Raw genomic sequence first — 20067 nt, forward strand, 5'->3', positions numbered from 1 at the left:
AGTGTGATCTAACTATGCAACTATCATCTGATTTACAAAACAACTTGATTTGTCACAATACAAAGATAAAAACTAAAATTGATCAGTGCCATCTTTACCTGCAAATTGACTAAATACTTGCACTTCCATTAACTCACTTAATCTTAACAAGAAATATTTGAATATCAATTATTACTTCTACTGTAAAACAAGATGAAAGGTTAGGAAGATTTAGCAGTTTGAGGAATAAACACATTTTAATTAATACAAATGGAACAATAATCATGATATATTTGAATCTGAAAGCCCATGTACTCTCACAAGTTTATGCTCCTATTCAAAAATAGCAGAGATATGAAAACATACAGTCTATTACAAATATACTAGATAAAAGCTATAACCCTCTTTTTTGAGTAAGAATACCAAGTGAATATGAAAGTCATCACTACAGCCCAAAATACAGTAGTCTTAAAAAGTAAGTAGGACATATTCATTTCACATCCTTTTTTTATTATTCAGGTATCATTAATTTGGAGAAGGAAATGGCAACCTATTACAGCCTTCTTGCCTGGAGAATCTCACAGACAGAGGAACCTGGTGGGCTACAGTCTATGAGGTCGTAAGAGTCAGGCACGACTAAGTGACTAACTCACACAGAATATCATTAATTAGAAACTATGTGAACGCTTCACTTCTAAAAATTTTCACATGAGATACAGTGTTAATTCAAACATCATTGGTTCCAAACCAACCCTTCAACTGCAATAACTATAACCTTAACAAAGTAAATAAGGCAATTCTTTTGCTTTCAATCATTAGCCAGAAGGCTGCTCCCCATGATTATGATTTAAGGCAGAAGGGTAACACACCAGGTGAGTCTCCTGCTCATCCTGGCTTTCTGCATGAAGCTACTTTCTGGATCACAGATAAGGACTGCAAAGCACAAGCAGAACTCAGTGAATGCACTGAGTTGAGGAGGGTGGAGTTAAGATACTGCTACTAAAGCAACAGCCCACACAGCAACGAAGACCTCGCACAACCAAAAATAATAGAAACAAGAGAGAGAAAGAAGAAGAAGGAAAAAAACGGAAGGAGGGAGGAAGAAAAGAAGGAAGGGAAGGGGAGAAAGGAAGAATCCAGGGGAAAAGGACAAATGTACATGCAAAGACAATGATGGAAATAATTCATGGATTCTTATAAGTAAAGATAAAGGCCAGATGACAATGACAACACTTTAAAGTGCTGAGTAAAGATTTTCTTCTAGAGAGACTGCTGGGTATGGCTTCTGTCTAAAGGGTTGTTTTATAACCAAAGAGTAAAAGCCCGCAAATTTTTTAATCAAGTTATATGAGCTTGTGCTAAAAGGGACAAGGCAAAACGAAGCCATAAAAACAAAAAGAAGCAGTTGAACCCATGAACTATCATAGGGAGGAAATAGGCTGAACACCACCTATTTGCAAACATAAATATTTTTGTATAGGTGAGGGAGAATGACTCAACTCACAGGTAAAAACAAAATCTCAGAGGGGAGAATAAAAAGCCATGGAGAGTCATTTCCCAGAATTAGGAGTAAATTGTGTTTAGGGAATCAAGCAGCTCACAGCCAGCACTCAGCTGGGTTTCAGAATGTCCAGGACCCATGACTACTGTAGGTCTCCCTTTTCCTCCTTGTTATGTCTATTGCAATTATCTCAAGCCTGTCTCTCTACTACATGCTGAATACAAGGAACAAATAATTTGCCTTGTTAGTTCACAGATTTTCAGATTGAGAAAAAAAAAAAAATCAATGGATCTGCAACTGATGTACCACTATCAACAAAGCTCATTCACATATAGTCCTGATGCAATGATAAGATGCTGGACCTCAACCTGAGCCTGATGATCTGAGTGATGTCTTAGAACAAGTTAGAAAGACAATGAAGCTTCCATTTGGCTTTCTCTTTTGGGATGCTTGCCTTTTGGAACCCCGATGCCATGGGTTAAGAAGCCTAGGCCACATGGAGAGGTCATGCCGAGAGGTCATGCTGAGGTCATACTAAGGGATGATATACAGTATCAATTGCTAGAGAAATCAGCAAACAAAGTTTGAGGTGATTTAAATTCAAGCCTTTGGGAAACCAGGTAATGCTGATTAAAGCAATGACAAGGTATTCCCACTAAGCTCTTTCAAACAGAAAACTGATGAGGACAAAATTCTTGTGGTTTTCGACCGCTAATCTTGGAGATGATTTATTTCACTAATAGCATATTGTTATGCATATAAGCATACTAAACATTCTCAAGTTGATATCACATTCATAAAATAAATATCTTAATATAAAATATAAGCAATATATATTTTGTAAAAAATATAAATTATGTAAAATGTAAAATGTTTTACATATATATAAATGTGTATAAACATGGACAGGACTTAAAAAGGTATTTCTAAATAAAATGGTCATTTGCTGAAGAAAATATACATATGTAAATATACATATTATAAATTAATATGTAATATAATGAATTAGCTATGAAACAGAATGAGTAAAATATAAAACTACTAAGTGGAAGAATGTCTATCAAATTTAGCAGAATAGTTTGCCTTTGAGCATAAAGTGAGGAAGATGGGAAAGGAACTTTAAATTTCTCTAATGTGCTACTTAACATCTATAAAAATTATGGGAAGAAAAAGGAAGTACATGGACTTTTAGTAATGAGATTGAGAGTTTTCATTTCAGGATCTTTCCTGTTTTTTTAACAGATAAATATTTATGAAAAAAACTCAAAACCAGGAAAAAGAGCAGAATTCACATGGCTAATCAGCCCTGGGATCATCTCAGAAGGCACAGAAAAGACACAAGAACATGAAGAACTACGTGTTCCAAAAGATGAAAACAGAGGTAGTAATGATGAAGAAATAAAGTGTATCAGGTGATTACCTCGAGGCAATAAACATACATGATGATGTCAACTTAAAAAAAAAAACACTGCTCGTGTCTCAGATGAAATTGATTTTAATTATATCCTTAGAGTATAACTTTCCTATTTAAAGCCCACTCCAAACCTATTTGGAAAAGAAAATCCAAAAAGAAAGCAGGAATTTTATAAAAAACAAAAGTTATAGCATAACTTAAACTGTATGTGTGTGTGTGTGTGTCTGTGTGCATGCTCAGTCGTGTCCAACCCTTTGCAATCCCATGGACTGTAGCTCACCAGGCTCCTCTGTCATGGGATTATCCTGGCAAAAATACTAGACTGGGTTGTGGTTTCATCTTTCAGGGGATCTTCCCAACCCAAGGATTAAACCTGCATCTTCTCTGTTTCCTCCATTGAAAAGTGGATTTTTTTTACCACTGAGCCACCTGGGAAGCCCCAAGTTAAATTATAGACAGCTGCGTAAATTGTCAATACTCTTCTGTACAATGCCACCAAAAAAAAAAAACAAAAGGTTAAAGGTAATTTGAAAATAAAATTGAAAGAATAAAGAGTCTGCTATGTATGGAATTTTTCTGCTTTATATTCACACTGGATAGTATCTAAAAAGAATTCTAAGGGGGCATTACTCTACATGCACACCTGCATTGCTAAAATTGCTCAAGCGCTATGTCTGGTGGCAATTTGACTGCAACATCAGGTGGTTTATTTTTTACTGCATTTGGTGTTCTAAATGCTCTCAGTGACACAGAATGTGCTGTGTGAGCCATTCCATGCAGAAACTATGCAATATGAATATTTAAAACTTAACTACTTTTTTGCAGCCACTGGGTCTTACACAGAATTACCGCTTTGTTATGGTGAATGCAGATGTTTGTAAATTCATATTCTGAATAAATGATTCCCTTATTTTTTCAATTTAGCAAACATCCACCAAGCACAGCTGGTACAAAGAGAACTGAGATAATCAAAGGAAAATTGAATATAATGATTATCACAGCAAAGTTTCTAAACCCACTGCCCAATAAAAATAGTAGATATATATATACTCACACTAACAATTATCAAAAGATACATAATGAAAATAACCACAAGAAACTAACTTCTCTATCCATTCATATCATTTCTGGATTCATGCATAAATTATTAATTAATCAAGTATTAATTACATTGTAAATATTACAGTATTTATATTACTTACATTATACATTACTTACATTGTAAATAAAATTGTAATGACTATAATATTCACTAAAACACACTTAAATTATAATAAAGTGTTTTTGGATTTCGTTTGATAAAATATTGAATGTGATAGATTAAGGAAATCTCTGGGTTGGAAATACACTTTACTATTATTACAAGTTTATATCTCATTGTTGAGAAATTCAAAACTTTATTGAGGTTGATAATTATTCAGCATCCTCAAGATAGAAACAATTTATGAGCTATAATGATAACTCATTATTTTGCCTCTGAAACTACTTTTGATAAATTTATATGATAGAAACAGCACAAATCCTAGAGATTATGTAATAAAAATTATGGAGGTATGAGAGAACAAGATGGCACAGGGGTAGGTGGACATGGAGTATATCTCTATCCACAGATACATCAAGAATACACCTTCAGACAGAAGTGCATGCAGAACACCAGCTTAGAGTGGACAGGGATACCACCAGTGGAAAAGAATATATAGACCCACACAGAACTCCATACGATGAAGGAACTAGAGGGAAAACAGGAGTGTTAGTAGAACTAGACCTGCCCTCAGTGGGTGGGGAAACTGAAGCATGGTCTGATCCCATATCGGGGCAACTGTCTGAGTCAGAGGAGAAACATTTAAGGCTGAGAGTGATACAGCTGACCTGTGGCAGCCTAAATGGAATGAGAATCAGAAAGTCCTTGCCGCAGCCATACATATCCAAACAGTGCAGTGGCTAGGATGGAGTTTAGGCATTGTGGCGCAATCCCCAGGCCAGGGCTGCTGTTGACTGTGGACAGACAGCTTGAGGGGATATGAGGGAGGAGATTATGGTAGGAAATACCTGTGGAGAAAAGCCGGTCAGCCTTGAAAGGAAGGCGATACTGCTGAGTCATGTGTAGGGGGTGGAGCCATCACCAGTTCAGTTCAGTTGTTCAGTTGATCGTATCTGACTCTTTGCAACCCCATGAATCGCAGCACTCCAGGCCTCCCTGTCCATCACCAACTCCCAGAGTTTACTCAAACTCATGTCCATTGAGTCGGTGATGCCATCCAGCCATCTCATCCTCTGTCGTCCCCTTCTCCTCCTGCCCCCAATCCCTCCCAGCATCAGGGTCTTTTCCAATGAGTCACCTCTTCACATGAAGTGGCCAAAGTATTGGAGTTTCAGCTTCAGCATCAGTCCTTCCAATGAACACCCAAGACTGATCTCCTTGAGGATGGACTGGTTGGATCTCCTTGCAGTCCAAGGGACTCTCAAGAGTCTTCTCCAACACCACAGTTCAAAAGCATCAATTTTTCGGCACTCAGCTTTCTTCACAGTCCAACTCTCACATCCATACATGACCACTGGAAAAACCATAGCCTTGACCAGGCAGACCTTTGTTGGCAAAGTAATGTCTCTGCTTTTTAACATGCTATCTAGGTTGGTCAGAACCTTCCTTTCAAGGAGTAAGCGTCTTTTAATTTCATGGCTGCAGTCACCATCTGCAGTGATTTTAGAGCCCAAAATAATAAAGTCTGACACTGTTTCTACTGTCCCCCCATCTATTTCCCATGAGGTGATGGGACCAGATGCCATGATCTTAGTTTTCTGAATGTTAAGCTTTAATTCAACTTTTTCACTCTCCTCTTTCATTTTCATCAAGAGGCTTTTCAGTTCCTCTTCACTTTCTGCCATAAGGGTGGTGTCATCTGTATATCTGAGGTTATTGATATTTCTCCCGGCAATCTTGATTCCAGCTTGTGCTTTCTCCAGCCCAGCGTTTCTCATGATGTACTCTGCATATAAGTTAAATAAGCAGGGTGACTATGTACAGCCTTGACGTACTCCTTTTCCTATTTGGAACCAGTCTGTTGTTCCATGTCCAGTTCTAACTGTTGCTTCCTGACTAGCATACAGGTTTCTCAAGAGGCAGGTCAGGTGGTCTGGTATTCCCATCTCCTTCAGAATTTTCCACAGTTTATTGTGATCCACACAGTTGACGGCTTTGGTGTAGTCAAGAAAGCAGAAATAGATGTTTTTCTGGAACTCTCTTGCTTTTTCCATGATCCAGTAGATACTGGCAACTTGAACTCTGGGTCCTCTGCCTTTTCTAAAACCAGCTTGAACATCTGGAAGTTCTCAGTTCACGTATTGCTGAAGCCTGGCTTGGAGAATTTTGAGCATTACTTTACTAGCGTGAGAGATGAGTGCTATTGTGTGATAGTTTGAGCATTCTTTGGGATTGCCTTTCTTAGGGAATGAAAACTGACCTTTTTCGCAGCACTCTATAATAGCCAGGACATGGAAGCAACATAGATGCCCATCAGCAGATGAATGGATAAAGAAGCTGTGGTACATATACATCATGGAATATTACTCAGCCATTAAAAAGAATTCATTTGAATTAGTTCTAATGAGATAGATGAAACTGGAGCCCATCATACAGAGTGAAGTAAGCCAGAAAGATAAAGGCCAATACAGTATACTAAAGCATATACATGGAATTTAGAAAGATGGTAATGATAACCCTATATGCAAAACAGAAAGAGAGACACAGATGTACAGAACAGACTTTTGAACTCTATGGGAGAAGGCGAGGGTGGGATGTTTCGAGAGAACAGCATCGAAACATGTATATTATCTAGGGTGAGTCAGATCACCAGCCTAGGCTGCCGTGAGACAAGTGCTCGGGCCTGGTGCACTGGGAAGACCCAGAGGAATCGGGTGGAGAGGGAGGTGGGAGGGGGGATCGGGATGGGGAATACATGCAAATCCATGGCTGATTTATGTCAGTGTATGACAAAAACCACTACAATACTGTAAAGTAACTAGCCTCCAACTAATAAAAATAAATGGGAAAAAAAAAGAAAAGAAAACTGACCTTTTCCAGTCCTGTGGCCACTGCTAAGTTTTCCAAATTTGCTGGCATATTGAGTGCAGCACTTTCACATCATCATCTTTCAGGATTTGAAATAGCTCAACTGGAATTCCATCACATCCACTAGCTTTGTTCGTAGTGAGGCTTCCTAAGGCCCACTTGACTTCACATTCCAGGATGTCTGGCTCTAGGTGAGTGATCACACCATTGTGATTATCTGGCTCATGAAGATCTTTTTTGTACAGTCCTTCTGTGTATTCTTGCCACCTCTTCTTAATATCTTCTGCTTCTGTTAGGTCCATATCATTTCTGTCCTTTATCGAACCCATCTTTGCCTGAAATGTTCCCTTGATATCTCTAATTTTCTTGAAGAGATCTCTAGTCTTTCCCATTCTGTTGTTTTCCTCTATTTCTTTGCATTGATCACTGAGGAAGGCTTTTTTATCTCTCCTGGCTATTCTTTGAACTCTGCATTCAAATGGGAATATCTTTCCTTTTCTCCTTTGCTTTTTGCTTCTCTTCTTTTCACAGATATTTGTCAGGCCTCCTGAGACAACCATGTTGCCTTTTTGCATTTCTTTTCCATGGGGATGGTCTTGATCCCTGTCTCCTGTACAGTGTCATGAACCTCCATCCATAGTTCATCAGGCTTTCTGCCTATCAGATTCAGACTTAAACTGAAGAAAGTAGGGGAAACCACTAGACCCTTCAGGTATGGCCTAAGTCAAATCCCTTATGACTATACAGTGAAGCCATCACCAGGTGCTCACAAATCTCACCCTATCAACCTTAGGAAGGCAAAAACCAAAAGGAAGAAAGAATTCAACCCTGAAACCTGGGAAAAGGAAACCTCAAACACAGTAAGGTTAAAAAAAAAAAATGAAAAGGCAGAGAAATACTACACAAATGAAAGAAACTAGAAACACAGAAGCCCAAATAAATGAAGAGGAAATAGGCAAACTACCTGAAAAAGAATTCAGAATAATGATAGTAAAGATGATCAAAAACCTTGAAAACAAAATGGAGAAAATGCAAGAATCAATTAACAAAGACCTAGAAAAATTAAAGAATAAACATGCAGTGACAAACAACACAGTTACTAAAATGAAAAATACTCTAGAAGGAATCAATAGAAGAATATCGAAAGCATATGAATCACCAAGCTGGAAGGTAAAATGGTGGAAATAACTTCTGAGGAGTGGAATAATGTGAAAGGAGTGAAAAGAACTGAGGATAGTCTCAGACACCTCTGGGACAATATCAAACACACCAACATTCAAATTATAGAGATCCCGGAAGAAGAAGAGAAAAAGAAAAGGTATGAGGAAATTTTTGAAAAGATTATCATTGAAAATTTTCCCAACATAGAAAAGGAAATAGTCAATCATGTCCAAGAGGCACAAACAGTCCCATACAGGATAAACCCAAGGAGAAACACACCAAGACACATACTAATCAAACTACCAAAGACTAAACACAAAGAAAGAATATTAAAAAAAAAAAAAAAGCAAGGGAGAAGCAACAAGTAACCTACAAGGGAAAACACATATGCTTAACAGCTGAAAACTCTGAAGGCCAGAAGGGAATGGCAGGATATATTCAGAGTACTGAAAGGGAAAAATCTACAACCAAGATTACAGTACCCAGCAAGGATCTCATTCAAAATTGCTGTAGAAATAAAAAGCTTTTCAGACAAGCAAAAGTTAAGAGAATTCAGTACCACCAAACCAGCTTTACAATAAATGTTAAATGGATTATATAGTCAAGAAATACAAAGAAGAAAAAAATCTATAAAATAAACCCAAACAATTAAGAAGATGGCAATAGATACATATATATCAATAATTACTTTAAATGTAAATGGATTAAATGCTCCAACCAAAAGACACAGACTGGCTGAATGGATACAAAAACAAGATCCAGATACATGCTGTCTACAAGAAACTCACTACTTCAAACATAAAGAAACATACAGACTGAAACTGAGAGGATGGAAAAATACATTCCATGCAAATGGGAAGCAAAATAAAGCTGGAGTAACAATTCTCATATCAGACAAAATAGACTTTAAATAAAGAAGATCACAAGAACTAAGGAAGGACACTATATAATGATCAAAGGATCAATCCAAGAGGAAGACATAACAATTGTAAATATCTATGTACCCAACATAGGAGCACCTCAGTACATAAGACAAATACTAACAGACATAAAATGAGAAATTGACAGTAACACAATAATAGTAGGAGACTTTAACACCCCACTCACACTAGTGGACACATCATCAAAACAGAAAATTAATAAGGAAACACAAGTCTTAAATAATACATTATATGAGATGGATCTCATTGATATCTTGAGGACATTCCATCCAAATGCAGAAGAATACACCTTCTTCTCAAGGGCACCAGAAACATTCTCCAGGCTAGACCACACTTGGATCACAAATCAAACATCAGTAAATTTAAGAAAGTTGACATTGTATCAAGCATCTTCTCTGACCACAATGCTATGAGACTAGATATCAATTACAAGAAAAAAGTATAAGAAACACAAACACATGGAGATTAAACAACACCTTTCTAAATAACCAACAGGATACTGAAGAAGTAAAAAGGGAAATAAAAAAATTCCTAGAAGCAAATGACAATAAAAACATAACAACTCAAAATGTATGGGAGGCAGCAAAGCACTCCTAAGAGGGAAATTTATAGCAATACAATCCTACCTCAAAAAACAAGAAAAACATCTAATAGACAACCTAACTTTACACCTAAAACAGCTGGAGAAAGAAGAACAAAAAATGCCCCAAAAATAGAAGAAGGAAAAAAATCATAAAGATGTGAGCAGAAATAAGTGAAAAGGAAATGAAAGAAACAACAGTAAAGATTAATGAAACTAAAAGCTGGTTCTTTGAGAAGATAAACAAAACTGACAACCATTTAGCCAGACTTTCCAAGGAAAAAAGAGAAGAATCAAATCAACAAAATTAGAAATGAAAAAAGGAGAGGTTACAACAGACTATGAAGAAATACAAAGGATTATAAGAGATTATTATGAACAACTATATGGCAATATAACGGATAACCTGGAAGAAATGGACAGATTCTTAGAAAAGAATTTTCCAGTACTGAACCAGAAAGAAATAGAAATTATGAACAATCCAATTACAAGCACTGAAATTGAAACTGTGATCAAACACTCCCAAGAAACAGAAGCCCAGGACCAAATGGCTTCACAGGAGAATTCTATCAAACATTTAGAGAAGAACTAATGCCTATTCTAAAACTCTTTCAAATAATTACAGTGGAAGGAACACTTCCAAATTCCTTTTACTAGGCCACCATCATCCTGATATGAAAACCAAACAAAGGCAATACAAAAAAAGAAAACTACAGGCCAATGTCACTGATGAACATAGATGCAAAATCCTCAACAAAATTTTAGCAAACAGAATTCAGCAACACATCAAAAAGCTCATACACCATGATCAAGTTGGGTTTATTCCAGAAATGCAAGGATTCTTCAATATATTCAAATCAATCAATGTGATACATCATATTCACAAATTGAAAAGTTGAAAACCATATGATAATCTCAATAGAAGCAGAAAAAGGTTTTAAGAAATTCAGCACTCATTTAGGATTAAAACTGTTCAAAAAACTGGGCATAGAAGGAACCTACCTCAACACAGTAAAGGCCATATATGCCAAGTCTATGGCAAACATTATGGTCAATGGTGAAAAATTGAAAGCATTCCCCCTATGATCAGGAACAAGACAAGCGTGTTCACTTTCACCACTATTATCCAATGTAGTTCTGGAAGTCCTAGCTATAGCAATCAGAGAAGAAAAAGAAATAAAAAGAATCCAGATTGGAAAAGAAGAAGTAAAGCTCTCACTGTTTGCAGATGACATGATACTGCACTTAGAAAACCCTAAAGATAGTATCAGAAAATTACTAGAGCTAAGCAGTGAATTTTAGCAAAGTTGCAGGATACAAAAATCAATACACAGAAATCACTTGCATTTCTATATACCAACTATTAAAAATCAGAAAGAGAAATTAAGGAATCAATCCCATTCACCATTGTAACAAAAAAATTAAATATCTAGGAATAAACTTACCTAAAGAGACAAAAGAACTGTACACAGAAAATTATAAGACACTGATGAAAGAAATCAAAGATGACATAAACAGATGGTGAGTTATTCCATATTCCTGCATAGGAAGAATCAAAATTGTGAAAGTGATTATACTACCAAGTGCAATCTACAGATTCAATGTGATCCCTATCAAATTACCAAACATATTTTTCACAGAACTAAAACAAAAAATTTCACAATTTATATGGAAACATAAAAGACCCCGAATAGCCAAAGAGGTCTTGAGAAAGAAGTATGGAGCTGGAGGAATCAACCTTCCTGACTTCAGATTATACTATAAAGCTACAGTCATCCAGACGCAAAAAAAAACCACAGAAATACAGACCAATGGAACAAGACAGAAAGCCCAGAAATAAACCCATGCACCTATGGGTACCTTATTTTTGACAAAGGAGGCAAGAATATACAATGGGGCAAAGACAGCTTTTTCAATAAATGATGCTGGGGAAACTGGACAGCTACATGTAAAATAATGAATTTAGAACACTTCCTAACACCATACACAAAGATAAACTCAAAATGGATTAAAGACCTAAATGTAAGACCAGAAACCATAAAACTCTTGGAGGAAAGCATAGGCAGAACACTCGATGACATAAATCAAAGCAAGATTCCCTATGACCCACCTCCTAGAGTAATGGAAATAAAAACAAAGGTAAACAAGTGGGACCTGATTAAACTTAAAAGTTTTTGCATAGCAAAGGAAACTATAAGCATGGTGAAAAGACAACCCTCAGAATGGGAGAAAATAATAGCAAATGAAACAACTGACAAAGGATTAATTTCAAAAGTATATAAGCAGCTCATACAACTCAATGCTAGAAAAACAATCTAATCAAAAAGTGGGGAAAAGACCTAAACAGACACTTCGTCAAAGAAGACATACAGATGGCTAACAAACACATGAAAAGATGCTCAACATCACTCATTATTAGAGAAATGCAAATCAAGACCACAATGAGATATCACCTCACACCGGTCAGAATGGCCATCCTCAAAAAGTCTACAAAAAATAAAAGGTTGAGACGGTGTGAAGAAAAAATGCTCTCGCGCTGTTGGTGGGAATGTAAATTGATACAGCCACTATGGAAGATGGTATGGAGATTCCTAAACACTAGGGGAAAAAAAAACCACCATATGACCCAGAAATCCCACTCCTAGGCATATACCCTGAGGAAACCAAAATTGAAAAAGACACATGTATCCCATTGTTCATTGCAGCACTATTTACAATAGCTAGAACATGGGAGCAACCTAGATGTCCATCTACAGATGAACGGATAAAGAATTAGTGGTACATATATACAATGTAATATTACTCACCCATAAAAGGGAATGCATTTGAGTCAGTTCTGATGAGGTATATTAACCTAGAATCTATTATACAGGATGAAGTAAGTCAGAAAGAGAAAGATAAATATTGCATCCTACCACACATATATGGAATCTAGAAAAATGGTACTAAAGAATTTGCTTATAGGGCAACAGTGGAGAAACAGACATAAAGAATAGACTTATGGACATGGGGAGAAGGGAGGAGAGGGTTAGATGTATGAAAAGAGTAATATGGAAACTTACATTACCATATGTAAAATAGACAGCCAAGGGGAATTTGCTGTGTGGCTCAGGAAACTCAAACAGGGCTCTGTATCAACCTAGAGGGGTGGGATGGGGAGGGAGATGGGAGATAGGTTCAAAAGGGATGTGATATATATATACCTATGGATGATTCATGTTGAAATTTGACAGAAACTTCTATAAAGAAATTATCCTCTGTAAAGCAATTATCCAATTATCTTTCAATAAAAAAATTATGGAGGTATAAATTATCTTACATACATCTTTATTTGCATGTCTTTTCCCATTACTTTATCATTAAAAATTATACAGACCTATATCAGAACTACATTTTTAGAACTTCCATGTTCTTCCTTGATGTCATCTAAAATATTAAAGTAAAATTCACGTCAGAAAACTTAAGAGGAAAATTAAATCACTTGACTGTATCTTGTGACCAGGCTCTTTTATATCTTTCCTCTTATTTCAAAATCGCCTTCCATAATTTTTAGCTGTATTTTGGATAATAATCACCTTTCACCTGTCTAGTTACTTCAGCATACTAACTTCCCAGGTCAGTTACTTCCTTATAAAAATAATTACATCTTGTATTTATTTTCCTTGCTTCAGTGGAGTTTGAATGAACCTCATATTAACCCTTCTATCAGAATGATTTGTGAGTTTATCTTTTGCCAAATAACCTTATTTTCCTCATTTTATGTAATACATAACCATAATAGAAAATATTGGAAATCCCATTGCATTGCCCAGCCATACGAAACCATCCCTGTGCATACAGTTCTGTACATATGGTGCCAGTTTTTTCATACGTGGATGCATGCATTTAATTTTCTACTTTGTTGTGTTTTAAATGAGGTCTACATAATGCCCAAGATAATAATCTTCATTTAAACATAAAATTGGTTATAGTAGCTAAGATACAGTCTTTGTAAAAAATGAGAAAAAGATAGAAATGTCTAAAATTATTAGTAACCTTCTAAACAGAGAAAATACACAATCTTTCTACATAGAGTTGCATCAAAGAGTGTAATAAATATTTTCATTGCTAAACAATATGGATACAAAACATATATATGTATGCATAATACTATACAATATGTATAACAATATGTATAATACTATATAATATGTATATATGTATAACATACATGTATAACATATATGTTATACACACATATATATGTACATATACAATAAGATATATAAAATATCATACTGAGTCACCAAAGTCATTTTTTTATTTCTATTTGCTTTCCTTTTATTATTTTTTAATGGTGAAGATTAATAAATTAGGTATCAGCCAACACTACTGGTCACCTAAAAATTCTGACATATCCCTCTCATTATCACTCATCAAAGTTCCTTTCTGAAATACATTTAAAAATCAGTATGTGCATAATTAGACCTTAACTAATGATACAAGAATGAAGGTATACGGAACACCTGAAAATCTGTTATAAAATAAATTGTCTTTTTTCTGATTTTCCCCCAAATATCCCCCTCCTCCAAATGCAGGTAAGAACTCTAGCTGGGTTCTTATTTGTAACGGTAAGTGGCATTCTGGTGGCCATGTGGCTACACAGCATGAGGTAACGATCATGAACCATGATAAAAAAACCGACAGGTGCAAAATGAGAAAAGTTTGCGCACAAAACCCTCAGCTTTATGAGGGTTTCAAGTTTACCCATCATCCATCCCAGAACCTTGATCTGCTTGCTGTAGCTCAAAACAAAGAAGGGAGTCCACCTGTTCTGCCCGAAGCAATAATTAAGATCAAACAAAACATGTTTTGCAACAGTAAGACATGACAAGTACTAGAGAAAAAAGCTTTTTCAGCCATGGCATTAGAAGACACTTTCTCAAAAAAAAAAAAAAGTCCAGGTTATTATCAAGTAAAGCCCAGTGGTAATAACCCAGCAGCAAATCAGATTAAAGAAAAGCAGGTATCAGCGGATGGTAGAACAATATTTGCATTTCCACAGAATAAATAATTTTAAACATTCAGGTCAAATGAAGGGATGGAGATCTAAGAAATCTTTTGAGATATTTCCTGTGGCCATTACATCTTCTCAGTTTCCATGGCACTTTCTAAGCTTTAGAAGAAGAATGTTGTGAAGCTGTAACTATCAACATCAGACAGGTTAGCTAGTTTTAATGGGCTAATAACTTATCAAACATGATATATATACACATTTATAAAATATCTACAAAGACCTGGCATGCTATGGATGAGACAGTTCCTTGTAAAAAGAGCAATAATTAAGCTGCATTCTTTCCGCATAAGTTTAGAAAGCTGACGCAGTGACTGGAGTGCAGAGTGAATGACTTCATTCCACCTTTCCTGCTGAGTGAAAGTGTGTTTAAAATGACTGACCCATGTCCTCTCCTTGACAAATCTTGTTCATCTTGGGGCTAGAGAAACACGGATGGCAATATTTTGCAGCTGTGAGACATAGCAAACTGCCACAGAAAGACATCAATCTCAAAACCCAATCGTTTTTACAGATTCTAAACAACTCTGCTAATTGGGCCTAAAAAATAAAAGATGCCTGTGCACACAGATAAAGACCATGAAAAATAACAGCATAATCAAGTCTAAGTAGAACCGAAAACTTGATGACTTCAAACTCCAACATTTAAAAATAAATCCCCAATGAAAAGTCATCACCACACTCTTCCACTTTTCTGGAAAACAGAAATCATAAAATGTCTGTACAAGTCAAAGATACCCATTATCTATTCACATTAAGTATAAGAGTAAATTAACTCTTCTTAAAATGTTAGGTAATTTGAATTTTAATAATAAATGTAATTTTAAAGTATAGAAAACAAAATAATTTGTCCACAATTCCATATATGCATGTATGATTGATATTCTGAGTATTTGAGGCTTGTTTCTTTTCAATATTTTTATACTAATATGAGTTAAAATACAAAGTATAAAGCACCCATTAGAGTTCCTGGGATATCCTAAGGGCTCTCTAAGAATTTAAGTAAGAATGTTCATTAAAAATGAAATTTATTTACAGTTAAAATCATGAGGTACATGGAATGTTGTGGCATGCACTTTATTAAAATCTTATCTTGTTATAATCATTTTTAAGAAAAAATAAAGGACTATGTATAACACGAACACAAACAAAAAGGTTGAGAATAAAAAACTCAGTGTTATTCTAAGATTTTTTTTTAATCCCACTTAAGAGACATAAACTATTTTCTTCTATACCGTTCCACATATATTCCTTATATACCCTACATTCATATTCATATGTTTTGTACATGAATGTGCATATCATATTTAAGCAGAAAAAATTATGTATATTATAATCATTTATTTTTAAAAACCAATGTTTTGGAAAACTTTCCAGGTTTTATTATATATATATATATATATATATATATATATATATATATATATATATAAATTATCTATCTATCTATATATAAATATAGATGACCTTCCCAGGTGGTGCTATTGGTAAAGAATCCACCTGCCGGTGCAGGAGATGCAATTCAAGCTTGATCCCTGAGTCAGGAAGATCCTATGGAGAAGGAAATGATAACCTACTTCAGTACTCTTGCCTAGAAAATCCCATGCACAGAGGATCTAGTAGTCTACAGTCCACAGAATCACAGAAAATTGGACACAACTGAGCACACACACACAAATATATACATATATATATATATATATATATATATATATATAGTGAAGTACAAACAAAAGAAAAATTCTTACTCTGAGAAAAGGTATCTTTAAAATAAAACTAAATATATTAATAACTTTACTTACAGGCCAAATCCTGAATTATCCACCCCTGAATAATCACATTCAGTTCACTACTTCTAACCAGCTGGGGGAACTACACAATACAGTGAGAAAGAGAATTAAAAGTATGAAGGCTGGAACACAAAGATTAAAGCTGTCATTATTACAAGATGATACCATAGCATACATGAAAATCTAAAATGCTCTAGAAAAAACACATGAATATTGATTAACAAATCTAGCAAAATTCTTGGATACAAGGTAAATGTATAAAAATGAACTTAATCCTCTATGTAGCTGACATACTTTCTTTTAAGGACAAGACAGTAAATATTTTAAACCCTTTGTGGACCACACAGTCCATCAGAAGTACTCAATTCTGTCACTGTGGCATTCTTTGGGTGTGGGCTTCACACACTACTCCATAGCTCTGAGATTGCCACAGGCCTCTTCTGTGCTGAATCTATGGTACTACTGTGTACTGTGTTCCATTTGCATGTCTCAGCTGTTTCCTCTCCCGATCTTTATTTTATTTCAATCAATATTGTCTCATAATATAATTCAATCTACAACATACTTTCAGATATCCATTAATATTTCTAGCCAAGAGATAGTACTTTCCCATTTGCTGGTAATAATTTAGTGGGTTTTTATTCCCCTTGGCTACACATACATTTACTTCAATAGATGTCAGGGACTCAAAGCACGTGGGATTCAACTATCATTGTGAAACCATTAGTCTGGCCCATCAATTACTCACTAAGGAAAACACTTATGTTTATTTTCAGCAACGAGAAATATGGTAAGAGAGCCTCATTATCGGAGGCTGAAACAGCAAAGAACAAATCCACTTGACATCAGGCTCCTTTCTGATTTTAGAAGCATATTTTGAGAAACTGATCTAATAATTCCTACATTGAATAACAATATCAACCCAGTTTTCAATGCTAGAGTCTGCTTGTTCTTGAGACTGCTGAAACACTCATAGGAAACTGACTGCAGAAAGTACAGTCAGGTAACATTTTATTTGCAATACTTTGTGACACTGACACCCTAGCTCTTTTAGATGTGTCTATCTCAGTGCCACAGTCATCTCAGAGAAGAATCGAGGTCATACAGAGCAGGTTCTCCCTAACTTCTATCTTTATGTACTTTTTGACTTGAGAAAATATCAGCAAAAAGCATGATAAGCCTGCTAGTAAACTCAAAAGTTCCATCTTACTTAAAAGAATGACATTGAAACAGTGACAGAAATCCACTCTATTAATAGGAAACATGGAAAATTTTGGTTACCATCAAGGCATACATGGTCCAATAAACTATTAACAACTATATTAGCAGTGACAATCCACCCCGCATGTTGAATATGGAGATTTTATAATTTTTCCACATAAAACATAAGACTAAATGCTTAAATTTCCAGTCACAGCTAAACTAGGATGTACTGAGAGGGCTTCGTCTGACCCTCTAGTCTCAGCAGCACCCTTCTCCACATGGCTGAACCCACCTGATCTAAACTGTAGATTCAACGTCTCTAAATTTCTAGGTTAATCCTCAACTGAGAGAAAAGATGAAAAAGGCTGTGACCTATCATTCTGCAACATTTCCTTTTCATACTCAGAACACTCTGCAGAAAGAATATTCTTCTTAATTCTTAAAATATAGTTTCTATTAGATACCTTCATCTTGTTAAAATTGGTCCTAGTGCTAAAGTCAGTATTCTAGCTACTTTGATGGTCCTCAATCAGCCTGTATCTAGGACTTTGTCTTCCTCTTGACAATCTGATCTGCAAAGAGGCCTCCTGGGAAATGGAAGCCTTTGCTGACAGATCTCTCCAAAGACCTTGCTATGTTCTGGGTCAGCTCTTCAAGACTTTAAAATTTGCCCTCTCTTCCCTAATAAAAAGTGTCTAATGGTTTTAGAAAAGGCAGAGGAACCAGAGATCAAATTGCCAACATCCGCTGATCATCGAAAAAGCAAGAGAGTTCCAGAAAAACATCTATTTCTGCTTTCTTGACCATGGCAAAGCCTTTGACTGTGTGGATTACAATAAACTGAAAAATTCTGAAAGAGACTGGACTACCAGACCACCTGACCTGCCTCTTGAGAAACCTGTATGCAGGTCAGGAAGCAACAGTTAGAACTGGACATGGAACAACAGACTGGTTCCAAATAGGAAAAGGAGTACATCGAGGCTGTATATTGTCACCCTGCTTATTTAACTTATATGCAGAGTACATCATGAGAAACGCTGGGCTGGAAGTAGCACAAGCTGGAATCAAGATTGCCGGGATAAAAATCAATAACCTCAGATATGCAGATGACACCACCCTTATGGCTGAAAGTGAAGAGGAACTAAAGAGCCTCTTGATAAAAGTGAAAGAGGAGAGTGAAAAAGTTGGGTTAAAATTCAACATTCAGATCATGGCATCTGGTCCCATCACTTCATGGCAAATAGATGGGGAAACAGTGGAAGCAGTGTCAGACTTTATTTTTTTGGGGCTCCAAAATTACTGCAGATGGTGATTGCAGCCATGAAATTAAAAGACACTTACTCCTTGGAAGGAAAGTTATGACCAACCTAGACAGTATATTAAAAACCAGAGACATTACTTTGCCAACAAAGGTCCATCTAGTCAAGGCTATGGTTTTTCCAGTGGTCATATATGGATGTGAGAGTTGGACTGTGAAGAAAGCTGAGTGCTGAAAAATTGATGCTTTTGAACTGTGGTGTTGGAGAAGACTCTTGAGAGTCCCTTGGACTGCAAGGAGATCCAACCAGTCCATCCTAAAGGAGATCAGTCCTGGGTGTTCATTGGAAGGACTGACGCTGAAGCTGAAACTCCAATACTTTGGCCACCTCATGTGAAGAGTTGACTCACTGGAAAAGACCCTGATGCCGGGAGGGATTGGGGGCAGGAGGAGAAGGGGGAGACAGAGGATGAGATGGTTGGATGGCATCACCGACTCGATGGACATGAGTTTGAGTAAACTTCGGGAGTTGGTGATGGACAGGGAGGCCTGGCGTGCTGCAATTCATGGAGTCGCAAAGAGTTCGACGTGACTGAACTGAACTGAACTGAATGTTAGTCCTGGCTTCAAAGTAGGCATTATATAATGGTGTCTTCGCATAATAAATATCTTAGCCTAGATAAGTAAATAACATCCTGGAAACATCCTTTTCATGATGATATGAAACACTTCATATAAATAATGTTAACAAAATCATTTGTATCAATAAGAATGAATTCTTACTAAGCACACTCTACTTATACAATCCAAAGCTCACACTCTGATATTTACCCAAAGGGGCTGAAAATATATCAGCAAAAATACCTATATACAGATGTTTATATAGCAGCTTTATTCATAACTGCCCAAACTTGGAAGCAACCCAGACGTTCTTCACTGGGTGAATGGATAAATAAGCTGTGATAAATCTGGATAATAAAATATTCAACAGTAAAAACAACTGAACTATCAAACAATGAAAGGACAGGGAAGAACCTTAAATGCATATCACTAAGTGAAGGAAGCCAATCTGAATACGCTATATGCAATATGATTCCAACTCTATGGCATTCTAGAAC

General features: G+C 36.0%; 1 long non-coding RNA gene across 2 annotated transcripts in view; it reads right to left on the minus strand.

Moving 5' to 3' along the window:
• LOC139039436 (uncharacterized) overlaps nucleotides 1-20067 on the minus strand; it is a 561922-nt gene that overhangs the window by 18547 nt on the left and 523308 nt on the right. The gene's annotated exons all lie outside the window — the stretch shown is intronic.

The sequence above is a fragment of the Odocoileus virginianus genome, chromosome 18 (genome assembly GCF_023699985.2).
Source record: "Odocoileus virginianus isolate 20LAN1187 ecotype Illinois chromosome 18, Ovbor_1.2, whole genome shotgun sequence".
NCBI lineage: Eukaryota > Metazoa > Chordata > Mammalia > Artiodactyla > Cervidae > Odocoileus > Odocoileus virginianus.